Source organism: Delphinapterus leucas, chromosome 20, assembly GCF_059928025.1.
Source record: "Delphinapterus leucas isolate spDelLeu-1000000601 "Yukka" chromosome 20, BTC_Dleu_Yukka2, whole genome shotgun sequence".
Taxonomy (NCBI): domain Eukaryota; kingdom Metazoa; phylum Chordata; class Mammalia; order Artiodactyla; family Monodontidae; genus Delphinapterus; species Delphinapterus leucas.
The window spans coordinates 42,807,058-42,835,033 of NC_143148.1; the positions used below are offsets into that span (position 1 = coordinate 42,807,058).

At 52.3% G+C, this 27,976-nt stretch overlaps 1 protein-coding gene and 1 long non-coding RNA gene across 4 annotated transcripts in view; one reads left to right on the forward strand and one right to left on the reverse strand.

Moving 5' to 3' along the window:
• SMPD3 (sphingomyelin phosphodiesterase 3) overlaps nucleotides 1–27,976 on the reverse strand; it is an 83,795-nt gene that overhangs the window by 17,162 nt on the left and 38,657 nt on the right. The window lies entirely within an intron of this gene.
• LOC111179602 (uncharacterized) lies at nucleotides 330–27,971 on the forward strand. Its single transcript, XR_016391016.1, has 3 exons — nucleotides 330–14,098; nucleotides 19,208–19,415; nucleotides 21,810–27,971. It is a non-coding gene; the product is annotated as an uncharacterized LOC111179602 (long non-coding RNA).

A 27,976-nucleotide genomic window follows, 5' to 3' on the forward strand; every position in this document is an offset into this window, starting at 1 on the left:
CACCTCTGATGCCCACTGCTGTCTGACCTCCAGGCCCCTGCCCCTGCCGGGCTCTCTGCCTGAGACTCCTTTCCTGCCTTGTTTCCTATCAGCTCCTCCTTAACTCTTCAGGGCCCAGCTGATATGCCGCCTCCTGGCGGGGTGGGATGGGGGGCAGGAGGGGTCTTCTTTGACCCACCCAGGGCTGCCTGTGACCCCCAAACCCTCTCCATGCTGTGCTGTCATCCTGGCAGGAACTGGAGTGGTTTAACATCTGGATCCCACAAACGGAACTCCATCAGGACTGTCTGGCTGAGCTCAGGTGGGCCTGAGGAAGGGATGGGCCGTGCTGTGTCCAGGCTGAGAGGCTGGGAAGGTGGAGCGGGCGGGGCTGTCTGCCCTACAAGGAGCACTGTCACACTGTGTTAGGAGTCAGGTGTGGCGGAGCCCTGGCTGTGATGACAGCTCTGGAGAAAGGATTTGGGAGGAAAGGAGAGGGTCTGTTCTATTCACGCCTTGCTGCCCTCCAAACAGAACTGGCCTGTGTTCCGTGGGGTGGCCATAGCTCCGTTATGGGTCAGAGGTAAATGCAGCCTCACTTCATAAAAGGCTTCCTGAGATAAATTCTTAAACCTTCGGTTGTGTGTGGCTCATCCCCAACACTGGCTGATCAGGGTTAGGATCTGCTGGGACAGGGCTATTGGTTGGTGGTGAGTGTCCCTCTTCAGCTGCCCTGGGTCCTCCTCACTTCTGCTGTGGCCCCAGAAACCATTTTCGGCAAGTTCCCTCCCCAGCCCTGACTGCAGTGGTAGGTGTGACTTTTCTGCCTTCCCTGGGCTGGTCATAGGAATGTTTTTTGTCCCCATTCAGGCATCGATGGATTTGAGGGGGCTGGCAGCCCAGAGGGCCGATGGGCAGCGGTGGCCATCACAGCGGTTCTCCGAGATGTGGTAGATCCGAGCACCTCAGTCCTTCCTGCCTGCCATCCTGGCCCTTCACGACTCTCCTAGGTCCCCTGTCCAGAACCCCTCCACCTGCCTCTCCTTCCACGGTGCCCTGGACATAAGGAGCCTCAGGTGCTGCCCACATGCCCTGCTGCCACGTGCAGTCCCTGCATCCACGCACAGAAGCTGCTGACGCAGTTGACACAAAAGGGATTGCCACCAATGGAGCTGGTTTCTAAAGCTCTGTGGTTAATTATTTTGTCTCAGTGAAATGAAAGGAGGGTAAACAAACAGCAATACATTAATTAGTCTGATCTACACTTTCTCCACGAAAGAGGAGAGCAAAGTTAAACATTGGAGGCTGGCAGCTTTTCAGAGAACCCGAGAGTCCTCGGAGGGCTGGCAGGGCAGGATGTGGTGCACAGGCACCCAGCCCGCGCCCCCAGTCCCAGCCCTTTCTCTTGCCTGGCCCGGCCCGGGTTCTGTCTCCCAGGGAGGAACACCTACCTCTCCTCCCCGCCACAGTTCTCTGCTTCCGTGTCCTGGGGTTGGCACCTTTGCCAAGAAAAGTCCACCATGGGCATTTCTGGTGGGGCTGACAGGTCTCTCAAAGGCCCTGTGTGCTGAGCTGTTGCCAGTCACCCCTGCAGGCAGGATTGCTCTCTCAGGTTCCTATTTTAAAGCCGACCATCACCCTCGGGTTTATCCCTATTGTGAATCCTGGTGTGTGGCTTCTAGGGTTGCTTGGGATGACCTCTGCCCCAATACCATCGTTTCCAGAACTGGCCTGGAGTCCCAGACACCCTCAGGTCCTGGGCTCAGGAGTGGGGGTCTACAGAGTGCCCAAGGGAGGGCTCCCAGGACTCAAACACTCTGTTCTAGAAGCAGAGACCACAGCCTCACTCCCTCACCCCCGGCTGCATTGCTCAATGCTCAGTGTGGGCTCAAAGGTCAGGCTGACCTGAATGAAATCCTGGCACTGGAGTCAGGCTCACTGAGCCTCTGTCTCATCATGGGAGTAACAATACCTGCCTCCCAGGACTATCACGAGGATTAAAGGGGGCCAGGCCACTAACATGGCTGGCCCTGTTTCCTTCCCTACCTCCCCCTCTCCTTGCAGGGCCTCCCTGACCACCCGTCCCCTGAGGCTGGCCCTGTGTGCCCTGTTTGTTCTCCCCGACCTGTAAACTCAGTGGAGTTTGCAGACAGGACCAGCTGGTCCTGTGTGCTGTTCTGGGGCAGCCCGAGCCTGCCCGCTGTATTTCTAGGCCCCGGACTGACCTGCAGAGCCCTCAGATCCTCAGAGATGCCTCCACACCTTAGGTCGGAGCCGCTGGCCTTCACTAACTTGTTCCTCCCCCTGCGGCGAGGACTGGACTGGGTCTGATTGCGACAAGGAGACCGGGCTGTGGAGCCAGGATGGACAGAGGAGCAGAGAGCTCCAACAGTTTGCAGGTGGGAGAGGAAGAGGCGGCTGGTCAGGTCCTGGACAGCACCTGGGAGGTCACAGGCCCAGCCACTCCCAGACAGGCAATGCCTGGGCCATTGAGAGCAAGCAGCTCATACCGCAGTTGCTTCTGCAGGTTACTGATGATCTGTGGTGACCCGTCAACACGGAGACCCCTGTTTGCTAACCTGTGACCTGCGGCCACCACAGCATGAGAAGTGGGGACTCGGACTGATCAAAGTCACTGTCCTCAGAGCTCTGTGGCTGGCTAATCTGCCCTCCCCTGGGGAGGGCATCCTCAGGAACAGGGCCTGGCCAGGCCTGGTCCTGTTTGAGTGAAGATGGCAGGATAGAGAGATGGGTCCCCAACAACCCTCGTGGGCGAGCTGCAATGGACAGGATCTCTGCTACTGGATGCCAAATAACACTGGCACTGAGACGCCATCCCACTTCCATCTCCCTGGGAAGTGGACCTGGCATGTGTGCTGATCCCCAAGATGAGCTGCACAGAGGCCCTAAGGGCCCTAGGGGTGCTGACTTTGAATTTAAATTTCTCCTGCAGCATGAAAGTGAGTAAGCCAGACCAGTTCTACTGGCGAAGGCAAGCCCTGGCCCCTCTGAGGAAGCCCACACCATCTTTTGGGATCTCTAAGCCTTACTTTGGGAACTTCTGGGAATCTGGGTCAGGTGTTGCCCCATGTTGGGCTAGGATGGGCCCTGGCCCTCCCTCACACCACTTGCATCTGGTCCTCATGCCTGCTGAGCCCTCTCATCCCGGCAGCAGGGCTGGGAGTCCTGGAGCAGAGGGACCTCCTCTCGTCGTCTTTTTTGTTTCCAAAGGCTCACGTCTAGCAGGAGCTGAGCCAAGCCCCAGGTTTCCGCAGGAAAGGCGGAGAGGAGTGTTCCAATCCAATGACCAGAATGTGCTCGCATCCCCGGCAGCACTGGGATCAGGGCCGGCCCATTTCTGCCTGGATGCCTGCTGGGGAGGGGTTGGCATAGCAACATGAGCTCTGAGCTGCTGAAACTTGGAGTCAACTCGTAGCTGGGAGGACAGAAAGAACGACGGAAGAGGATGCTTGCCCATGCGACGCAGGTGAGACAAATCCAGGCTAATCCCTGAAAGCCACATCCCAGAAGCAGAACCGGGGTCCAGGGTCTGGTGTGAACACGTGCTGTAGCAACGACTCCCACCAACACAGCTGTACCAGGTAAATGTCTATTCACCCTTCCATGTCCAAAGCACCTGCCTCCCCTTCCTTGAAGCCCTCCCCAGCCTCCCTACCCCTCCCATCTCTCCCTCCCTTGCATATCCCCAACTGTCCCTCTAATCTGGTACTTGCCGGTTTGCACATGAGGCCCCCCACCAGCCTGGGAGCTCCCAGTGGAGTCTCAAACACCAACACAGGCCCGAATCCTAGCCTGCTCCAGCGCTATGGACGTGGCAGACCTACTTTGCTGCCCCACACCAATGCAAGGGGAGGGCCATGAGCTACACCAGGCCAGTCGGCACCCCAGCAGCCTCTTGACCCCACTGAATGGTTACACGACCCTAGCTCTTCCTGGACCCCTCGGGAAAGAGGCCTGCATTTTCTCTGAGATGGAAGCACTAAGAGCCTAAAGCTTCTGGAGCCCTCCTGGAGAGTGAATCCAGTTCAGAGGAAAACAGACCTTAGGGCTGGAAGGAGAGAGGTCAAGTCCTGGTGACATCTTTGAGCTCCAGTTTCCCTGTGCCTGAGGCCAACGCAAGCCCCAGAGTTTCTAACTAACGAGTTGGCAAAGTACCTTTTTCTTTGCTCTAGACACTTTGAGCTGGGTTTCTGTCACTTGCCCCCAAAAGGATCCTGACTAATATATACCTGCTACTTGATTTTTCCAAAACTTAATTCTTATCAGTTCCCTTCCTGTGCAAACCTCCCTTGGTACCCCCTGGCTTGCCTACTGGGAAAAGGGGGTCTCCCTCCCGAGTCCTCGAAGGCCTGGTGAGACCTGGTGCCTGTGGTTTGTGCCCCATGAGCATCCCTTAGGAGACAGCAGTGCAGACATTATAAGCACAAACTCTGGTGTCAGAAGTGCAGGTTCAGGTCCTGCTTCTGATATTGGACAAGGTGCTTAACTGACTCTCTGAGCTATAGTTTTCTCATCTGTTAAGCACACATAGTAACAATATCTCAGGGTAGTTAGAGAGGATGGATGGGCAGCACTTAGCATGGTGCCTGACACATCTCTAATACAGTCAGCCCTCTGAATCCACGGTTCCTCACTCCTCCGTATCCATGGATGTGGATCCCACAGATAAGGAGGGCTGACTCTAAGGGACTTGAGCGTCTCTGGATTTTGGTATCTGTGGGAGGTCCTGGAACCAATCCCCTGTGGATACTGAAGGACGACTGTAATATTACTTTATTACTACTACTACTACTGTTAATTTCTTTGTTGCAAAGGCCCTCAAGATACAGCTGGAGCCTTTGAAGTTTCCTCCTCGTGTGCTTGGTTGCTTGACAAAAAGCGTGCCCTTCTATCCCAAATGAGGGGCGGGGATGGTGCAGGGGATGCCGGGCCTCCATCTCCAGACAGGACTGTCTATTGTGGGCTGCTTGTGCAAGCCCAAGTCACAGGCCTCTGCAGAAGCCAGATGCAGGCAGTGGGGCCATAAAATTTTCAAAACGAAATTTTCCATGGGAGCTATTAATGCGTCATGTGGTTTCTGAGAATAGGAACAGGCTGCAAGCAGCTCTGTGGCGCTCCTTCAATCAGTCAGCCTCGGCATTTCCATGTCAGAACTCAGAAAGCCCAGATAAAGCCAATTCCTGCGTGACCGGAAAGCAAATCTTAAGCCAAGTTGAAGTTATATGTGCTGGGGTGCCCCAACCAACCTAGTGTTTAGAGTTGCAAGACCTCTGGGTTCAGGACCTTGTGTAGCAGGGATGTGGGCCAGTTGCCTGGGAGTGTGGGCTCCATAATGGGGTGGGGCTGAGTTCAAAGATCTGGCCACCCTACCCTCTATGGTCTGCCATTCCAGAATCATCTGTTGGTGGCTGAAATGGGGACTGTTAAGGAGAAGGCTGGATGGTGGCTGATACCTAAATCCACCCCTGAGCCATCCTGAGCGGCATCTTCTCTCATTCCTATGTACCCTTGTATTAGGTTCAGGAACCTGCCTGCAGCCAGATCTGTCTGCCTAGAGTCTGCTGAGGGCTGAAGCCCATAGGGCGCCTGCCAGTCCTTTGCCCTCACGACGGCTGAACCCAGGGTGGGGAGGTGCTGGGTGGGTGAGGGCTTCCTGCATGATGAATATCAGGTCTGAGATGGCCCTGTTCACAGAGTCTGCTCCACTTGGCATTGACAGGGCAGCTCCAGGGCAGGACTGGAGCAGGCAGTTGTTGACCACTGGAGAGGTCACGTGCCAACAGCTGAGCATCTGGACGGGCCTGGGCCTCCTACTTCAAGAGCTCTGAGCCTGCCCAGGTGCTGAGGTTTGTGCCTGAGCCTCACCTTGCAAGTGGCCAGAAGCCGGGCATCCTGGAACTCCCTAGCAGGTTACATCACCTGCCTCAGGTGAGCCCTGTGTTGTCTGCTGTGTGACCAGCTGAGTGCCAGCCCCCAACAAGTTCCCTGCTGGCCAGCGCCACTCAGGAGAGTCCTTCCTCAGGGACGGACACTAGGAGGAATCTCACTTCTCTCAGGCTCCGCTGTTGAGGCTTTTGTCCCAGCAAAGTCCCTGCTTCCCTGACATGAGAGCTGATGTTAATGGTCCCTGAGCCGAACAAGGCTTGGAACATACTTCACTTAAGAAGAAAGGACAACATACTTTCTGTGGGAGTGGAACTTTAAATACAAGTCCACACAAATGGCAGGATTTATGCAGACTCAGTGTTCAGCTGGGTTTCAAATACAGCCTTTCCTCCTGGAATGGATTGGCTGGCAGAGCAGTGTGTAGGCATTTCAAGGCACCAGAGAACACAGATGAAGACAACAAACCTCCCTAAAACGGAATAGACTTGCTAAAATTCTTCTGAAAGGAATCATTTCACATTCAGCCTGAAGTTTTCTATGCAAAGAACATTTAACAAACTGAGTCCTAGAGGAGAATTTCTGCAAAGATTAAAAAGCAAATCAGTGCGAATGGGTAAATAAAATCAGGCATCAGCATCTCACCAACCTTCCCTGTAGCTCTGGGCAGCTGGGCCCGAGGGCTGCATTTCTGAACCAAGACTGGATCTCACTCACCACTGAGGGCTGAGGTCCTTGTCCTGGGCCCTTTCAGAGGCCTTGGACACCAGGCCACTGCTATCCTCAGGTCCTGCCTCTGCACACGGCACCACAGGAGCCCTTGGCTCTGAGAGAACCAGCCAGAAGACCTCCTGAGAGAGGATGGCCCAGCTCAGGCCGAACCATGGACTGCTTGCTCGGGGAGGCCTCCGACCTGCCTGCAGGGCTGTCCTGGGCCTGCTCCAGAAGGTATAACTGGGAGGGGATTGGGGGCTGCTGTCTGCTACCCTGGGGAGTGGGACTTAGAGCTACATTTGCATAAGAATGTGAATTAGTCATTTGTCCACAGCAAAGACCAGTGGGGAAGACATCATGGGGATCTATAGCCCCCCAAGTTCCCTCTAATTGCTACCACCAAAACTGCTTCCAGGGGTCTTCTGAGGCTCTGGGTTCCAGTTAACCCCTGCCTCTCTGGTAGTGGTGCCCTGTCTATACCTGCTCTTAGCTGTTGAATCCTACACTTCTGAAACGGGAGACAAGAACTCTTGGATGGAGACCACATGTCCCCAGATTGCTGGTGTAGACATTGCTAGTGTAGACAGTGACGTGTTTCCATTCAGGAGTGACTAACTTAAAAAGATACGCATGCTTTGCCTTTGTGAAGATCCGGGTTAGACTTTTCTTCCCTTTTTGCCCACATCTGCCTGCAAGCCTAGGACAGGCCTCTTGCGTCGCTTCCTCTGGCCGCTAGAGCAGTGCGGGCCTACTTTCTAGGCATGAGGCAAGATTGCACCTCCTGGTCCCCTTGCAGTTGGGTGGTATCGTGTGACTAGCTCTGACCCACAAGCTGTGAGTGAAAGTGATGTGTGTCACTGCTGGGCCAGAGTACTTCACAGCAGGTATATGCGGTTGGTCCCGGGGGCCGAGCAGGGCCTGCAGGGGAAGGGAGGAGGGAGCTTCGAGATGAAGCCAACAGCCTGGGGTGTCAGAGCCCAGAGGCCAGGCGTGGTCAGACGCTGCCAGGTCGTGCTGGCTGACTGGTGCCCGCCAGGGCTGATGAGGGGCAGAGGCAGAGGCAGAGGCAGGGGCAGGGCAGCAGCTGTCAAGCTGGGAGGCTGGGGGTGCTCGGCATCCATTCCCTATGAGTCAGATGCTGCTCGGGGTATTTCACAGCAAGGGCCCAAGAATTTCTGGGGTCAGAGCCTTGCTTTCTAGGGGTGTATATTAGAGTGTGGGGGGGTCCTCCTAGAGGGTATGGAGACAGGAAAGTGGTGGGTGGTGGGTGAAACAAGCAGTGAGCAAGGGAGGGAGGTAAGATGGGGTGGCAGAGCTGAGAGTAGGCGCGAGGAAGGCAGTGTCACTCAGGAGTCCTGCCTGCCAGCCTGTGCCCTCGATGGCCACAGTGACCGCCAGATCCCAAATTACAGGCCGGGAGGAGACGCCGGGGGAGGAGCAGCTGTGGAAAATGGGCTTGAGAAGAGGCTCCAATGCATGCACTTACAGTTTACCCCTAGTTGGTTCTGTTTAACTTAAGTGCTTAGAATCCGGTTAGCATCCAACCCATACCACACAGACCTCAGAGTAGTGAGAGCCTGGTGTGTGCTGGCTGCACTCTGGAAGGACTGAGTGACCCCCTGGCTGTGACCCTCTGGCTGGCTGCGGGTCTGGGCAGCCACCCAGCTTGACGCTACCTGCACCACCCCCACTGCTAGACAGAAGGTGCACAGGGTATCTCACCGGGCTTTCCGGTAGAGATTTGGAAAGAACATTTCCAGAACAGAGGTCAGCACCAATGCGAAAACAGTCTATGCAGTTTCAACCAGATTTGCTTTAAGAAACAGGTCCAACAGGAGGCCTAAGCGGCTTGATCCTCATCTCTCCCTCAGCTCTCTTCCCCCTGGTCCTGGGCCACCATCCTTCTTGTTCCCTTCCTGCCCTTGGGACTGCTCTTTCTCCGAGCCCTTTGTTGTCCCCTCCTCCCTGGCCCACCCCTTAGGAGCTGGACCTTCCCCTGCCTCCTCTCTCTTCTCTTGGTTGATCTCTCATGGGTCACCTGTTCCCAGGTGATAGCCAGCCCAGGTGTCTCTCCTGACCTCTGACCCCATGAATTTAATTGACAGCTCTCTATCTTCCCCTAAAAGTTTATCATTTGTCTTCCTCTACTTCCCCAACACCAGCTCTGTCTCCTGAGTGGTCCTAGGCCCCTGGACCTCCTCCATACCCACCTCCTGTCACCCAGCCCACGGTTCTGCCTCCCTAACCCCTTGCATCCATTCCCATGGCTACGCCCAGTTCAGGCCTCACCCTCTCCCACCTAGATGCTGTGACAGCCATCACCTGGTCCCCCTGCAGCTGGCCTCCCTCCTCTGATCCACATGGCAGCTGGTGGCATCTTTCTAAACTACACATTAGGTCATGTTGCTCCCCTGCTAAACTCTTCAGTGGCCCTTGCTGACTCCAGGAAGATGCACCTGGCAGAGAAGGACAGGAAAGGGGGGGCGAGGCCCAGCAGCCTGATTGCTTTGCATCCGCCTACTTCTGAAGTCCCGGGGACCCCGACCTGCGCAATTTCCCCTGAAGCCCTTCTAGCCCTCCATGCCTTTGCTGAGGCAGTTTCCTGCAGCCATCATCTGTGCAAAGGGATGAGGCCTCAGCAGAGGCGCTCAGGGTTTGGAAGTCACAGTGATGGTCTCTTCACCAAACCCCAGCCAGTCCCCTCCTCTGTGGCCCCAGGGATAACTAGAGACCTTTGGCCCGGCTCAACTGAGCCATTTCTCTCTTGACCTTGTTAGTTTCCATGCATTTATTGCATGTTTGCAGTCTGCACACCAGAAAGGTAACCAGCCTCCCATACTTTCAGATCTACCACACTAGACACAGAACTCAGAGAGAGAAGGCTTGAGCAATGTTGGCAAATTCCATACCTCAAAACAAAGGGAGGGAGGGCCTTATGTGTGTGGCCCTATAGGGTGTCTGCAGGACCAGGGACCCTGCCCACATGGTGACACCAGCAACTTTGGAGCTCATCCACCCACTTTGACCTCCAGTCCTGGGGAACTCAACTTCTTTTTTCCCCTTGCAGACACTCAGTACTTTATCCCATCACCTGTATGTTGGGCACAGAGTAGGCAGATAATAGGAACCCCTGATGACTGATTGACAAGCGACAGCCCTGCCCCCTGCAGACCTGGAGTCCAGCCAGGGTGGCTTCAGCAATCCAGCTCATCTGGGGCCACCTGTGGTCCGCTCAGGACCTCAAACTCATTTCCTCCCTCCCTGCCACACACTCTCCCTGTGAGGTGGGACTACGAGCCAGTCCATGGCAGAGACATGAGGGAGACTAGAAATGAGCCTCAGAAAAGCAGAACTAACAGTCCACTTCTTGGGACATCTGAGCAGTTGTTGCACAGAACACATCTCATAGAATGTGCTCTTGACACTGATGGTGCAGCTACGCTGTACAACCACCCCAAGCAGATACTGTTGGCTCCATTTACAGATGAGAAAACTGAGACTCAGGAAAGTAAATGACAGTCCCCAAGAAGTGTAGCCTGGTCACCAGATCCCAATTTCCCTTTCCTCTCTGCATTTCTCACCAAAGTTTAATACACATGATATGCAAAATATGCAAATGAGCGCTGTCCAGCACCAAGCCCCGCTACCTCCAGGACAAGTTCCCCACATTATCCCCCTTGTCTTGCTTGTTCTTCCCTCTCAGTTCCCACCAAACAAGATCCTCACCCTGTCTTTCCAGTCTCTGAAGCTTACATTTGTCACCCACCCCCACTGAGCCCTTAGTGAAGACCCTAATAATTTTCCTCCCTCCCTGTGGACTGCTGGCCTCATCCATCTCCTCTTTTGTTTTTCCATCCAGTCACCATCACCTTGGACCCCCAAATCTCCCTACTCCCAGCTTGGTGACCTCCCCAGAAACCGTGATAACATCTAATTTACCAATATTTGGGAGGAAGCAGGTTCTTATAATGGTCTTGCTGTCCTGGCTCCTGGACTGAAGTTCCCAACTGCCAGGGGGTCAGAAAATGTGTTTCTGGTTTCCACTTTTATTGTAGTAGTTTGAATTATTTCTCTGGGATGGATTCGAGACTAGAATTACGAGGTAAACTTTAAAGCTTCTGATACATATTGCCAAACTGCTTTTCTCCAAGGTTGTTTGAGAGTGCCTGTTTCACAGCATCCTTTCCGTGAAATGCACTGGGCTTTAGCATTAAAAAAAAATTTTTTTAATAGTTTAATGGGTAATGATATCTGATTACAATTTCCAGGATATTTAAATTGTATTCCTTCATTATTGTGAAGTGCTGCCTCAATCCTTTTCCTACTTATTGAAGGAGTTCGAATTTTCTCCATAGATTTGGGTGTGTCAGACACACCCCCTCTGCAGGCACTGAACCACATGAGGGTCGGTTCAGAATGGGACCAAACTGCTTGCCCCAGATTGCTTACCCCAGAGCTGTGTTTTCAAACTTTTTATCCAAGCAGCAGAACCTTTTCTCAAACAATCTCACACAGCACCTCTTTATATAAAACATTAATAAGTAGCCTATGAGGGGAGGCCTGGAGCGCCCCCTCCCGTCCCCCTCCCCCTTCCAGAAGCTCCTCTCACCTGAGGAGGGGCCGCGGGGACCTTCTTGTCCTTCTGGCTGAAGAGGGAGCACTCCCTGCGTGAACTCAAGGACCTGAAAGTAGATGAGCGGTTCACAGAGGTGTCCGGACCTCCACAGTCACCGAGCAGCGCAGTACAAGTGACCCAGGTACAGAGACCGAGGGGCCGCACCTGCGCCGGAGGCACCGCCACACCCTCCACGTCGCCAAGGAGAGGGTGTGGGCCCCGCTGTCCCCACGAAGTTCAGCCAGAGGGGGTGGGAGCTGAGGTTTGTGGGACAGACCTAGACAGGCCCGGGGGATAGGAGGGTTGACAGGTGCGGAGGACTCCGTGGGTGGGGGGCACGAGGCTTCCACGTGGACGGCTGGACCCTGGCCAGGCCGGCGATGTGCAGGTGAGTGGCAGGGGAGAGGCGAATTAGGAGCCCCAGCCGGAGGGGGGGAGGTAGGGGTTTGATCTGATAGGCGAAGCTAGAACAATCAGAGTTCTCCCCAGGAGCTTTGTGTAATCTCAGCCTCACAAAGACACCTGAGGGTGGGGGAGAACTGAACCCAGACCCGGAAAGAGGGACAGTGGCTACTGGGACGAGGGTGGGGCACAGGGAGGAAGCCGCTTGGCCGCAGATAAGGAGTAGACCGGCAGAGGAAAGGCTCAGCGGGGACGCTTCGTGAACCCAATGGGGTCTTCGGAGGGGGGCGTTTGGGAGGGCGCTCGTGTGAGCGGAGACCTTTGGACACGAAGCCACCGGCTCCTGGCATTCCTTGTTGACCCAGTCGGAGGATCAGCGGGCCCAGACACTCACTCCCTAGTAGGGGTTCTTAGGCCCGGCTGACTCTCTGGCCCCGCCCCACTCTTGTAGCCCCGCCCCGGCCTCAGGTGTTGGATCCACCCCGATTTTCTGGTCGCGCGGCCCCTGGGCCCTGGGCCTCAGGCACTACCTGGCCTCGACTCTCTCGGCCCCGCCTCCTGAAACCTGGCCCTGGGCAGCTCTATGGCCACGCCCCCTGGCCTCGGGCAAAGTCCTGGCTCTTTAGTCCCTCCTTCCAGTCCCAAGTCACGCCCCCGAATTTGCAGCCGAATCCCTGGCTTTTGGCTCGGCCTCTTGGATTTCGGCCCAGGAAGTTCAGCCTGCACCCCGCGCAACCCTGCGCGGAGCTTGTTGGCTTTACACCTTTTCAAGCCAGTTCTGCTGCCCGGCTCAGAGCCCTCTTACCACCCTCACATCGCAGGCAAGGCAACCGTTACTCCCCAGGGCCCCTCTGGACCAGACCCTGTCCTGTATATACACTTATTTATTTTGCAAATCACCCAAACTGTTTCAGAAAAATCTGAAATTTGAGTCCCAAGCCCTCTGCCCTCAAGCCAAAGATGTTGCAGAGGAGCTGGAAGGAGTGTCTTCTCACTTGGGAAACAGTTGGCGCCCTCCTGATTAGAAATCCATTAGAAAAGCTCCAGTGAGACAAGGGTTCTAGTCAGCTGAAAGGTCTTGGGCAAGTCATTTAACTTCTGAGCCTCAGATGCCCCCTCCCCCGTAACACTGGGGTTCCCAACAGGATCTTGGATGGCTATGGCCAGGACCAAGTGAGCACAGGTACTGGATGTTACCAGATCAGAGCGGGAAGAAGGAAGTCTGAGCCCCTAGGTCCTCGCTCTACATGCTCTACACGAGGGGGCCCTTGTTTTTATGGGGACACCCTGGCTTATTTCCTCTGAGTTAAGCACTTGGCAGGCATCCCTCCCCACCCATGGCCTGGGGAGTCCAACCTGCCAAGACGTTAGAGGGTGTTCTGTCCCCTGTGCCTGGGACGCCTGTCTCCTCACCCTCAGTAAGCCGCCTTCACCCTGCCCCTAGGCCACAGGCTGACAGACATCTGAAAGTGGACACAAAGGAGCCATACCAACCTTTGCGGCGCTCAGCTCCCACGGCGCTCTCCCAGAGCAGTGAGGAGCTCACACCTCATCTCTCGATGAGAGATTTGCCAAGGAGGGTGTCTTTGTCCTCAGATATTCCCCTAACTATCGCCCGTAAGCTGCATAGCCTCTCTCCCCTCCCAAACTCTTCTGAAAAATCCCCTGTGTGTTTTTTCAAAATAAAATTAAATGACAGGAACTAACTATTTAGGGAGGGGTTCCTGAGGGGAAATGGAATCTCTGCAACCTTGAGATTACAGGACTTTTCCTCTTCTCAAAAGACAAGAAAAACATGTCAGATCATTGATAATTCTGAGCCAGACCTTGTTTTGAAATACACTCTCCTCTGTCCTTCAACAAACTACAGCCTTTCTCCCTCTTTGAAAATAAGACCACATCAAGTCAGGGATTAGAAATGGGAAAAATTCAATCAGAGCCTCCCTCTGCCAGTTATACATCTCAGTACACTCCCAGGCGAGCAGAATCAGCTCCCACTGTAACCCAGCTCAGCATCATCATTCAAAACGCACCAGTAGGAAATGGTGAAACAGAAGGACCTTTCATCCCGAGTGAGCGAGGCCTGCAGCACTGCTCTCCTAGCTCTGGAAGCTGGCGGTGTCTGGGGCCAGTGGAGCTGGGGCCTGTTGCTTAAATAGGCAGTGGGAGGGGGTTAGGGCGGGCCTGGGGGGTGGGCATGGAAAGTGGGCCATTTACCCAGCACAGAAAGGCAGTGTCCGCCGAGCCAGCAGTGGTCCTAAACACGCGCCTGCCTGCTTATCCACCATGAGCCTCAAGCCCACAGGCCCACAGACCACAGACCATCACCTGGGATGACCCCTGATGGACGTGCAGCTCCAAGTGAGACCACATGCACAGACGCACAGAGCTTGGTCTGGGTTCCTGGATGCCTCTACCTGTCCTGAGACACAGCCTGGAGAGCAGAACCAGCTGTGGAGTTGGATGGACCTGCTCCCTAGACCAGTAAGTAGTGGCCTCAAGCAGGGCATCTCACCAAGCCTCAGTTTCTACTTTCTTGTAATGAGGATAATAACACTGACTTTATAGGTCCATAAATAACGTTTGCAAAGGGCCTAGCGCCTAGAAGGTTGGTTTGTTTACCCACATGATGATGCTGGAGTCAGGTTACCTTCAACAAAGTTCGAGCCCAGAGAGGTTTGGTAACATAAAGTCACACAGCCTTTCAGCTGAGTGTCAGGGTCAGACTTCATGCAGACCTGAGACTAAGTTGGGTTGGCAGAAGCCCCTTGAGGTGAGTGTGGGGAGCAACTGCTGGCCTTGGGGAAGGGTCTTGACTGAACTCTGGTGAAGGAGTTATCCCTAGAACCCCAGCACCAAGGTGAGGGAAGAGGCATGGCTGGACAGGCAAGTTGAGCTGGCTAGTCTGTGCATTTGGTTGGGACCTTAGTGGGGGATGCAGAAGTATCCTAGAATAACTACTAGGAATGGCTGGTGAGAGGAGTTTGTTTCTTTCTACTTGTACAGAGCAGGTCTTGTTTAGGAGCATAACTGATGTGTGGTTAGAATACACATGTGTGGTTAGAATTGCACGTTTTTTCCTGAGGTTTATCTTTACTCTCATGATGTCAGCTCTCTTGTCATTCTAATTTCAAAAGAACCTATCTCCCTTCATTTTGGCTTGCCAGATAATTTATCATTCAAAAATTGAACTAGCAAATGTTTATTTCTTTCCCTGAGAGTCAAATTTGAAAGGCACAGTGTGTATACTTTAGTTCTAGGCTGAGCTGTTTTTTCATCTCTGGAAACTTTTCTTGTATTATTTCTTTCCAGATGTTTTCCTCATCGTATGCCTCATCCCATGCATCTCTCTCTCTCCTATTTTTGGGCTGTGACCCCATTTCCCATTTTCCAGATCAGTTATTTGCACCTTTGTTTGTTTTCTGTGTCTCCATTTCTGGTTGGATGTTTTATTTTATCCTCAACATCACTGATTCCTTTGTTCTGTTGTTTCAGTTAGGCAAACTACTACATACAGATGTTTTTCCATTCTTTTATAGTCATGGAATTACAGTCATTTTTTGTTGTTGTTGTTCTGTTCTGTTCCTGTTAGTAATATTTTGGTCATTTATTTCTTTCAGCGTAGTTACTCAGTTCACCTTACTTGCTCCTGAGGCTTTGCAGATTCCATCATCTAAAAACAAATTAATTGACGTTCCTTGAGGGCCTACTGTGTTCAGACACTGCTGCTTAGTATCTAACACTGTGGCACCTGCTTCCCTTCCAAGGTTAACTCAGGAGAATTCTGCAGTTAGAGCTGCTTTGAGGGAGATTCTGATTAACTGAGATTTATTCCATCTTGTTCTAAAAACAATTCAAAATGACTTAAACTGTGTTCTATGTACAATATAATATGACTTTTTTTTTAAGCAGTGAGAGAATTAGGGCTAAGGGAAAATAAAGGTGGAAAAAACACGAAGCAGCCAAGCAGAGATGGGAAGATGGAGTGAGTGAAGGGAGGGTCTTGATTCTGACGGTCGCCTCAAATGGGCACAGAGGAGATGTGCTTTATGACTGAAACCTGTCCGTTTGATTTTTGTTGGTGTTGACCCTTTGAGTTCTTATTTGAATGGCTGCAGCACAGAACGGGCCACATGGTGCAGCTCACTCTGCAGGCCCCCAGGGTGGGAACCGCTTTTGTGTTTTGTTCCCAATAGGGATGGAATTGAAAGGAAACAAGAGGTGAGATACACTCATGATGTGGATGTGTGGGTGGCTGCCTGTAAACACTGGAACAGTTGCCTCATGCTTGTCTTCCAAAAGTCAGTATTGATTGAGCAACTAATTAGCCGTGTATTTCCTGTGCTCTGAATCAGATTGTTTCCCTGTTTTGGGGTGGCAGGTGTCATCTGGGTGAGAAGAAGGCTTCCTGGGGGGCTCTCTCTTCCCATAGAACACCAGAGTGGCCTCATTTCACATGTCTCAGGAAAGTTTTCCGAGTGACAGATTGATTGGTGTATGGGTGGTTACCAAAAAAGATTCTGTTTTATTAAGCTGTTTGTCTTGCAAAGTGAAATCGTTTTTTTTTTTTTTTAAAACTTTATCAAAATGTCATCGTCCCGGGGTTTAAGAACGTGCCCTCTGGCTTTGAGGGAAGATTTGCAGATCCTACAGGTAAAGAGCTGTCATGTCAGGGTCTCACTCAAGCCCTTGAGTGACGAGCTCAGTCGTGGCCGCCAGCCTGAGTCTCTCTTGCGGTGGGGTGGAGGGCACCCAGGGCCAGCTGGGCACCAAATGATGTTGCCAAATCTCACCCTGGTGCCTGAAATGCCTTTTTTTTTTTTTTAATACATCCAGGGAAAATAAAAATTGAGAGATTCATGCACATGAATGCTCATGTATAGGTAATTTTGCTTTTCTGTTTGAGGAGGAAATAGAAAACATTCCACTTGCTCATTTTTTTTAGAGTAAAAACAAGGAAATATATTAAACAATTAAAAAGTATTTGGTTTCCTGGTGGGATGAAATGGGAGATTGGGATTGACGTATATACACTAATACGTATAAGATAGGTAACTAATAAGAAGCTGCTGTATAAAAAAAATAAACAAAATTCAAAAATTCAAAACAAAAAAGTATTTGGTTTCCTGTTGGTGGCACTTAAAGAAGAGAGAAAGACAGAGAGGAGACTGAAAGCAGTGGAGGGAAGGCAGGAGTCAGAGTCCTGTCCCCAGGGACCACCCTGCCCTCTCTGCTCCAGCTCCCAGCCCCGGCAGCCCCGGCCCCTTCAGTCGGGTGGGCAGCCTCTGTCCTTGGCCTCTTCCTCACCCTCAACTTGTCCTGTCCAGAGCCAGTCCCTCCCAGCTCTGCGGTCCATTTCCAGTCCCTGCTGCCCCCCTTCTCTGGCTGTCATTTCCCCTCAGGCCTCCTCATTTCTTGCCCACATGGTGGCACAGCCAGTAAGCCTGGGTGTGGCCCCTTCCATCATGCTCTGTGTCCAAGCCCATGATCCCCACCACAAGCAGTCTGAGTTCATCCTGCCCTTGCCCAGCATCTCAGATCTCTCTCTGTGCACAGAACAAATCCCCCTACCTTGCCTGGCTTGGGGGCCCTTGGTGATGGGGCCCCCCCTCCTCAGCCTCACGTCTGCCTTTTTCTTCCTCCCAGTGATTCATTGTGATGGCCTCAACCTCTAGCTTTCCTCTTTCCTGGAACATGCCATGCTCTTTCACGCCTCCGTGCCTTTGCACATGCTGTCCCCTGTGTCTGGAACACCCTCCCCAGTCCATCTACCTGGCACCCAGCCTCTAAGGCTCAGCTCTGCAGCTGTCAAGCCCCTCCCTTCAACTGCACACCCACCCGGCTTTGTGCTAGCAGCCCAGAGACCCCCGAGTGCAGAGCATGGAGCCCAGTCCCTGAGAGGCACTCAAGGAACCTTGGCTGAATTAATAAAATGTTTTCTAGCCAGACCAGAAAGTCAGTCACCAAAAGGTTCAGTTCCCTCTGTACATACCAGTTGGCACAGCAGGAGCTGTGAGAAAACTGCTCCTAATTGTTTGAACTAGTGCATCCGTTAGGCTGCCTTATATAAAGGGAGATAGGCAAACATTTAGCCTTAAATGTTAAAAGACCTCTGTGAACTCACGTGTGTTGGTGGTAGCGCTTGCAGCTGGCTGAGATCACTACCACCATCATCACCATCAACCTTTTGGGGCACCCGCTGCGTGCCAGAAACTGCGCTAAGGATGTTGCATGCAGAACCTCTCGTTTAATTCTCTGAACAGCTGGGAAGGTTTGGGTGTTATTGTTCCCATACTCAGAGAGGGAAACTGAGGCTCGGGGAGGGTAAGTGACTTGTCTGAGTCACACGGCTAGAGAGTGGCAGAGCCCAGACTCTGGGGAAGGCTTATCGATGGCCCCCTCCTGGCTAGCGTTTTGACCCTCCAGGGCTGCCTAATGCTCAGGAGGCACCCACAGACCAGGGAGGAACACCCTAGGGGTCTGGGAAGGCTTGTAGCCACCACCCTCCCCCCTCTCTGCTGCCACCCTCCTGTCCCAGAGGGACTTGAGGTGGATGCTGCCACTATTTGTCCTTAGCACCAGAGTGTGGATTGGTCCAAGGGCTGTTGCTCTGGACAGAATGCTGGTGAGACTTGGAAGGTATGAACCCGCAGGAACCGGGTAGAGCTATCGCTGTGGGGCCGGGCAGGTGCTGTGAGGACCCGCTGGCCAAGCTCATTGTCTCTCACCTGGTTCTTCAGCCTGGCCCCCACCATCTGTTCTCGCACAGAAGCCAAAGTGATCTTTCTGCGTGCAAACCCGAGTGCCTTCCAAGCTTAAAACTCTTTCATTGCCCCCAGAATAAAATCCATGCCCTGAGCCCACCACCGTGTCACGTCTCACTCTTTGCCAGTCTTCTCCTCCTCTGCTTGTACCTCCAGAGTCCTTCTGTTTCCTCCATGGTCCTGGTCCCTCTCAGGCAGGGTCTTTCCTCACTCTGTCCCCTCATGCTGGAACCCCCCTGCCTTGGCTGGCTGGCTGCTCCTCAGCTTCAGGCCTCAGCGGAAAAGTCTTCCTCAGGGAAGCCTTCCCGATCTCCCCGGCAGTCAGTATGAGGGCCTCCTGCAGGCAGCACCCGGTGTTCCCAGCCCTGCTTCAGAGGTGAGCTCTGGAGGGGCTAGGGGCTGGGACCTGGCCACCTGCATACAGACAGAGCCATGGGGACTGACGACCAGGAGGGACAACATACCCCAAATGTGACCCTCCAGAGGGAGATGCCAAATCTGGTTCCAGGATATTGGGGCTTCATACTGGGAGAGGGGCTGTCCAAGAGGCGGGCCGTGCCTGGAACGTGCAGGGCTGTGGCCACGTAGACCCCAAACTGCAGCCACAGCTGTGGACGTCCGTTTTCAAGGAAGGCAGGCGGAGGGAAAAAAGGGGTCAAGGACAGAACCTTGAGACGTATCCCATTTTTGGCTTGGTGAGGAAAGCGGAGCCAGAAAGAGCACTTGGGAGAAGGTGGAAGAAAGCAGAAAAAAAAAGTAGCTAAGATATAGCACTGTTTTTATTTAGGTCTCAGATAGTCTTACTTTTTTTCTGTTTCACTTAGAATAGCTGGAACAGGAGGGCCCTACGCGGCAGTCCCTGGGATGAGAAAACCGTGTGTCAAGGTGGCTGCCGAATCCCTCTCTATTTTTACGTTCCTGACACTACCTCTTTGAGCCCCGAGGAGGCATCCTGGCCTGAGGTGGACCGAGCTGGCATCTCTGAGGCAGATGTGGCCAGCCCTCACCTCATTCTCCAGAAACCACCAAAAAGTCAGGTATTCACTTCTCTTGACCAGAAATAAATGCATTAGACAAATGTTCTCAGGCAATCTTGAGGGATGTGAACACAAAATCACCCCATAAGTTGTTTCCTTTCCTTGGTTCAAAGTTGGGTTTTTTTTGTTCGCATTAGTTACATTAAAATTGGACAGTAATTAATGTTCTTAAAATAGAATGTCTGTATTCCCAAGTTTAGAAAGAAAAACCACCTAGGAAAGGAAAACGTGGACACATGTGAAATGCCATTCCATTGGCCACGGAGGCTTTCACGAGCCTCAGCAGGGAGCCCTGCCCAGTGGGGTTTATGGCAGAGCAGCCCGTGTCTGCCGTCGCTTTCCACCCTGTCTCCCCCCAACCCCTCCACCCGGCTCCAGGTCAAGGAAGCCTTTGACATCTATGGCCTGGAGCCCTGGGGGTTTGCCAACCTCTAATTACATTTCTTTTTTTAAATATGGATAAACAGTTCCTCTGTTGATTCAAACATTTTAAAACACTGAGCCTGTAGCTGTTGGCTCAGAAAAAAGAGAACAGATCCCCCAGGCCTCCTTGGGCCGAGGAGCTTCTCCCTGAGCTTCCTTGGGCTCTTGGCCTCTCATTCAAACACTGAAGGAAGAAAACTGTCCCTCTGTGTGTGGGTGGGGGGAGGTCACTTCAGGATTCAAAATCAGGCCTGGCTGGGCTGAAGGGTGAGGCCTGGCTTTGCCCAGGTGGGGACTTCTGGCCTCTCCTACTAGGTGGGCTCCTGTTCTGGGTTCAGGGTGGAGGTGCGGTGGGCAGTGGCGGCAGGTGAGGTGGGAGGAGCTACGATCCAGCTGCCACTGCCCCGTGGCCTGATGCTCCACTGCACATCTGTTACCACCTCACTTCATTTTTGAGGACTGGTCCCTGGTCTTCACAGGCTTTGCATGTAAACAGGACAACAGTGGTGGCCTCCGCCTTCCTTCCCCCCAGCACAGCTGCTATGTGGGATGGAGGGGAGTGGAGGGGACCCCTTCTAGTCCCATGGGGTTCCAGAAGAGCTAAGTGCCATCCATTTCATTTGGGGACACCCACATACTAGGACCCTCCAGGCCCAGGCTCCCCCAGATGTAGCTGACTGCAATATGGGGGGATGGTGGTGGTCCCCATTTCTCCTGGGTAACTCAGAGCCCAGTCAGCTGCTTCTTGCTCAGACCGCCAGGTTCCCTGTCTTCACTGATGAGAGGACTTGGCCAGCTGCCAGGTATCGACATTGCTTCTGTAGTGCCCACGTCCAGAGAAGAGTGCCTGGCGACAAACACGGTCACATCAGTGACACCCATGATACCCTGAAGCCCTCGGCTCCGTGGGGCTTACACTGAGTTCCTGACATCATCACACCTCCCCATTCTACACCATATCAGGGTGGCTACTGTTGTCGTTACCATTTTACAGATGAGGAAACTGAGGCCCAGAGAAGTAAAGCGTGCTGCCCAAGATCACAGTGGAGGAGCTGTGATTTGAATCCAGGTCCATGTGATCCTGAAACCAAAGCTCTTCTCAATCTATCCTGTCACAGAGCCTCCTGGTCTCATTTCTTGCCTTTGGCAAGTGGCCTCTGGAAGGGGCCACCCTCAAACAGAAGCATCAGGGGTGATGTGGTCCTGGGTCAAGGGCTTTATGGAGGTACTGGCAGCCATGGTGCTTCTTGTCCAGTCTTTCCCAGCTCTGCTTGGGTGTCCCCCCTTAGTTGAGGGACCTGTTGGCGTGACCCATTTGGGCTGCAATTTTAAGAGGCAGTTATGGATCATCTTGGTGACCATCGGACCCTTCTGCTACATCCCAGGAAATGGACCTAACGCTGTTACAGGGTAAATCAGACATAATCAGCTGCTAATTCAGCGTAGTGGCTCTGTCAGCATTTATCAAGACACAGAAGCTGGTCCGTGAGTTAGACAACAGTGATGCTTGGATTAGACTCAGACAAGAAGAACCAACCAGTACTTTCTGACGGCTTTAAGAAAAATTTAAGTGGAAGAGACAAACTTTTTCAGTACTATACATTATAGGTACACACAGTCATGTGTCCCAGACATAGATGGGGGCAACTTTCAGACTGGCCACGTGCACACCGGCAGCCTCATCCTGCCATGGTCACATCTTTCAAGTCCTGACAAAAGTACCTAGACACCTGGAACACTGCCCTGTTCAAAACCGAAGCTGGGAGATCAACCAGTAAGTGCGGCTGGCCCTTCCTTCCCCTTCTGTGCCTGAGGATCATAAAACTCTCAGCCACTGAGCTCATGGACATGGAAAACTTCTGACCAGCTCTGAGTGGGAGAGAATTTCTCTTCTAACTGGTGGTTTGGGAGTCACATAGGCCAAATAATAATCAGATTATTGGGGATTGTGTTTGGATCTGTTACTTTCAGATTGGATGGAAATTTTTGTCCCCGGTTCTTTCTCGACTGCCAGCCCAGCTGACCAACAGAGATCCCAGACCCTTCTCTGCAAATTCATGGAGGTGGTGGCCACTAAGAGCCAACAACGTTCCGCAGACTCCTACCCCAGCCTCCCTTCACTGCACGGGCCTGCCTTCCAGACCTCTCTGCAAAGCTCCAACACGCCCTCACCCACACCAGGGCCAGCTAGTGACCTACCTCTGGTCCATCAAGTCCCTCTTTTGGACTGTTGCTTCTCCAGCTCCTCTCACAATTGGTAAGGTCTGACTCCTATAATAATTTCCTTATGCCATCATGCTTGCATGATTCTGCCTCTGACTGAGCCCTGAGCGATACAGCACCCTCAGTTTGTCTCCCCCATAAAATGGGGGTGATGTGAGATATACCGGCCCCGGGAAGGGGACTGCATCCATGTGCTAAGGGCTGTGAGCCTGGGATTGATCCTGGCAGTACATTTGTCATCATCTGAGGGTAAGCTTTAGGCCAGAATCATGACTCAGTCGGGCTTTTCGTCTTGGCACCAGCGGTGGGAGCCCCACACAGCAGGGTCCACATGAGGTCAGAAGACACGTTTATGCTGGTGGTGGAAGGCGTGGGGCATTCTTCTAATGGTCTGATTGGTTGTACAGCCTGGTGGGTACTGTGACTGAGGGTTTAAGGCAATGGCTGGTCAGAGCCTCTCCTGCTGGTATCTCAGTCCAAAACGCACCCCCAAGTTGGCACATCATTCCCCTGGGAAGCCAGTGTGTGCTGAGTTAGGAGGCTTCCAGGAAGATGCTGAGAAGGGCAAGAATGGCTCATTGGGACTGAGGCCCACTCTGTTGACTTGCTGGTGAGGAGGCTTTGTTTCTGGATTGATGAGGAGCTAGTCTTGCCTCTTTTTTTAAGACATTTATTTAGCTTTGCTCTTATTATTATTATTATTTTTAAATTTTTTGGTTGCATTGGGTCTTAGTTGCTGCGTGTGGGCTTTCTCTAGTTTCAGCGAGCAGGGGCTACTCTTTTTTTTTTTTTGCGGTACGCGGGCCTCTCACTGTTGTGGCCTCTCCCGTTGCGGAGCACAGGCTCTGGACGCGCAGGCTCAGCGGCCATGGCTCATGGGCCCAGCCGCTCCGTGGCATGTGGGATCTTCCCATACCGGGGCACGAACCCGTGTCCCCTGCATCGGCAGGCGGACTCTCAACCACTGCGCCACCAGGGAAGCCCCCTTTTTTTTAAAAAAATAGATTTATTTATTTATTTATTTTTGACTGCATTGGGTCTTCGTTGCTGCGCGCAGGCTTTCCCTAGTTGCGTTGAGCAGGGGCTACTTTTTGTTGCGGTGCGCAGGCTTCTCATTGCGGTGGCTTCTCTTGTTGCAGAGCACGGGCTGTAGGCGCGCGGGCTTCAGTAGTTGTGCCTTGCATGCTCTAGAGCGCAGGCCCAGTAGTTGTGACACACGGGCTTAGTTGCTCCGTGGCATGTGGAATCTTCCCGGACCAGGGATCGAACCCGTGTCCCCTGCATTGGCAGGCAGATTCTTAACCACTGCACCACCAGGGAAACCCCTAATCATTACTCTTGATCGTGGGATCTGTAACCATTTTGGAAGTGGATTTGGTGTGATTAAATTCTTTCCTGGCTTAATCCTTTATGGAAAACAAAAGTCTTAAATGAGGTGAATTAGGATGGATTTGCTGATGTTTGATCGCCTGCAGGATAATTTACCCTGGCTCACTTCAACCCTGAGGCTTGGCCAGCACCCTGAGGGATACACCACTGGATCCTCCTACAACGGAGGAGAGAAGCTTCCCCTTTTTACAGAATGCCTGTGACTAAAGGCACCAAGGCCCTCGAGCAGCTGTCAGAAAGCCCATGAGCTTTATACTGCAGGGAGCACCAGTCCTCCCGGTGAGGCTGTGGCGTGGCTGGGATGAGGGGCAGCATCACACCCCTGGCCTGGTTTCTGTGTTTTCTCCTGGAGTCCCCGTGACCACAGCTTAGCAAACGCAAGGGTGGGTGTGCAGTGCTGGTAGATGAGGAGGGTCTGGTGGGAAACCTTTAGTAGCAGGACTGCAGGATGAGTCAGGGTCCCTCAGGGAGCAGGAGGGGAGTCACCTGTGTCCCTGGCCCACCTGTCACTGAGGCTCCAGCCCCCAGAGACTGTTTGTGGCCCAGCCCAGTGCAGAATCAGGGGCTATCACGACAGCCTGAAACACTGTTTCTAAGAATAGAACATAGAAAAGAAAGCTTTCTGCCCAAATTGGAAACGAAAAGGCACTGGTACTTGGCGGGGCCACTCCAGTGACTTGGCACACTCTGTGGGAGACCTTGTTCTTGATGACACCAGAAGTGGGGCAGCCTCTGTAACCCTAGTCACATGTGTTCGGACTTGCCAGGCCCTGTGGGCCAGGCTGGGGTACACCCTGGCTCTTACCCAGACATTTGGTAACTCTTGGAAAATGGGATTTTCCTCTTCTGATAATTTGATTTTTAACTTATTTATGGAATCTGTAGCTTTTGGTGGAGACCTATTTCTGAGGCACTATGAGTGGGGAAAGTTGGGTTTCTTCCCCCAAGGCAGGTGTTTTGATAAAGGTTTGGGGTCACATCCTTGGGACTCATGGCTGCCCTGTAGCTTCTGTCCTACTGGCCAGGACTTCATGGTTTCCAAGACTCTGCTGGCTGCCTGGCCGGCCTTCATGAAAGGAGATGCACAGAATCATTCTGTCTGGGAGGCCTGATGTTCCTCTCCCATCACGAAGAGCCAAGCTACACGCAGAAGAAAATGGTGACTTGGAGTAAAACATGTTAGGCTGAAAGCCCTCTTCCTCTTTCAGAAATGTAAGTAAACATGGCCCGGGCCCTGGAGAGATGCCAGCTCAGCTGCAGGATGGCAGCCCTTTCACAGTAAAACCCTCGGTTCACGCCCCCTTCTCGTTGGGTACAGTTTGGAGGCTCATGTGGGCACATGCCCCTCACCCCTGAGAGTGGAAACCCAGAGACATCCCTCTGCCCTCAACCCAAGACTTAACAACAGCTAACACAGGTGGAGCCCATTCTTTATGCCGGGCACAGTGTCAAGGGGTTTACCCCACTCTGTACTCAACCCTGATCCCCTCCGAGAAGCCCTCAGCGGTCATAGCTTTTGCCCTTGGTCAGCAGCAGGGCTGGGTTTTCGAGCCCCGTGGGTCTAATGCTGGAGCCTATGCTCTTAGCCGGCCTGCCATTTTTCCCACGGGCCTGTCTGGTGATTCACTTCTTATTCTACACCCAGAGACAATGAGGCGTAAACCAGAATAAAAGGGGGCTATTATGATACCACTATTTTGCCGTTTATCTAAATTAGATAATGACTCACAGAGCTACTTGAAACAATATACATGTCAACCTCCTGAACATTTAGTTATCACTTAGTGCCATTTGATGGTGCCTATGGTATAATTAACACCTTCGTCTAGAAAATATGATATTTCTGTGAAATGGAAAAGTGAAAGAGAAAATAAATTTAACCTGGCCCTTCTCTTCGTACGGACAGGGCAACAGACCCATGGTGGTGGTCAGCTGGCATGGCTTAGGCTGGTGAATGGACAAGCAATCATTCCCAACTCCCTCCAGGCGGGATTGTGTCCTGGGATGGGGGCAGCCTGTCGTCGAAGTAGCAGCAGGCCCAGCTGAGTGACGCTGCTGAGCCCCAGATAACTCAGTGCCCATTCATCAGCCTCAGCAGAATCGGGCATCTGCCACTGGCATCTCCAGATGTTTGCCTTTATCAGATGTCGATGCGGTTCAGTGTTTTCATTAAGGGCCTTGTTGAAAGCTCTAGCTGGTTGGGGACGCTTATTGTTCATTTTATTTGAGTTCCTTATCATGTTCAAAATGTTCCAGGCACCATTAGGAGACACAAAAGCCTCAGAAAACACAGTTGCAGGGGGCGGAAGCTCACTGTAGCATGGAGGAGACACACCACCGACATTTACAAACATTTGCTGAACAGAATCAGCTGTTAGGAATGAAAGTAGCTCACAGCAGCACAACAGGGCATGGGGGGCAGGGAGGTGGAGACAGGATTTAATGTTTGCCTGAGGGCATCTTCTAAAATCAGATGGGTGTTCCAGCCTGTTTGTTCATTAATGTGGTCTTCTGATTGCTTCCCAGGGAGAATGGGGTGTGGGGGCCAGACATGAGGCAGAAGCTTGATCAGGAAAAGATTAAAGGGGACACACATCTTGACTTGAGATGAACATTTGAGGTGCAGGTCCAGGCACGTTATAATTATTGCTTAATCATAAATGTAGCTTGGTGAGATGCGTTGATTCACACACAGGTTGCTAAAGGCATTTAGGGAAAACAGAACGTAGGCAATGAGCACTGTCTCCATCAATTTGTAAAATTCACATCTGAGACAGCATCCTGGAAGGGCAGAGAACCCTGCTTATAGGCATAAATTAAAGCCATCTTCCTCAGAAAAAGATATTTCAATGATCAATAACCTCTTGAAAGAATTCTTGGAGAGTATGCCTTTTTAAAACTTGACTTCATTTATTCTCCTCCTCTTATCAAAAAAAGGATTTTGGAGGCTTATAGCAAAAGATATGACAGTGAGGTTATTAAAATAGAAATGGGAAATTAAAACCCAGTCAGAAAAGAGAATACAAAATTTCTAACTACAACGACTAATCTTTCTTCTGTGATCAAGATCTAAATTTAGCCTCGAGCTTCCTGGAATCCAAGGTGAAAAGGGAAAACAATCAGTTATGTAGGTTCAGTTACATTTAGGACAAAGCGTGTCAATTCATGAGTATTTAATTATTTGTGAATTTATAACAGCAAGAGAGGCAGAGGAAACTCCTAGGAAAATGGAGGAGAGATTTTTTAAATATTTAGAAAAGAAAAGATGGATATCGAAATTTTTTTGTGAGAGCCAAAGCTTAGGCAAGAGTGGCAGACACGTTCACTGAGATCTGGGTGGGTGAACCTGGGCTGGCTTTGTTGCGATCAGTTTATTGATGAATAAATCACAATTTGTGATTTGTTGAGCCAGCCAAGGCCATGACCAGGACCCAGGCATTTGGCATGTCTGGCCCATCCTTGGGAAGAGGCCGTGTCCTATTTCTCTGTACCAGTGCCTGGTACATTTTGCACATAAATAACTCAACCATGGCTCTGTCTCCCCTGGGTTGAGAACCCCAGGAGGGCAAGAACACAGTCCCAGCACCCCGGGGTGTCTGCCAGCTCCTAGTAGCCATTCAGTTAGAGTTGTATGCTAATAGCTCACAAACTAAAGATGGGAGAAGCACCATAAAATGCCAAGCACTATTAGTGGAAGCAACTTAGTGGGAGCATTTTCATTACTCTCAACCGGCAATGATCAAATCTGCCGGGTTTCACTGTGGAGAACTCCTGGATTGGACCTGCCCAGGGGCAGGTGGGCAGTTATGATGTGTTGGATGAGTGGGTACAGTTGTGATGTTGGACTTCTTTTTATTTAGTTATTTTAAATTTATTTATTTATTTTTGGCTGCATTGGGTCTTCATTGCTGCGCATGGGCTTCCTCTAGTTGCGGCGAGTGGGGGCTACTCTTTGTTGTGGTGCGCGGGCTTCTCATTGCGGTGGCTTCTCTTGTTGCAGAGCACGGGCTCTAGAGCGCAGGCTCAGTAGTTGTGGCACACGGGCTTAGTTGCTCTGCATCATGTGGGATCTTCCCGGATTAGGGCTAGAACCCCTGTCCCCTGCACTGGTGGGTGGATTCTTAACCACCGCGCCACCGGGGAAGTCCTGGACTTCTTTTTAGAAGGCTCTGTCATGGCCCTTCTGATGGCGCACTCACTGCGGGGCTCTGCGGGCTGTGTCGGGTCTCATAGGGCCCTGCTAGTGGGTAGGTGGGGGAGGGACCCTCAGTGACAATGCTGACCTGTCTCTAGCTGTCCTCCCAGCAGGCTTTAGGGTGGGATTCGAGCAGGCACTGCATTTTACCAGCTGGTTTGCAGCTGCCTTTTATCCTCACTTAGTGCAGATTCCTGTGCTTCTCTACAGAGCCTTTGTATTTCACGCTTTTCTTTGAAATGTCCCTAGAGGGCTCATTTTGGCCCTGCAGAGAATGCCCTTCTTGAGAGATGGAGCCCTGGGCTCAGGGGGGCAGGCTCTTGTGGAGGCT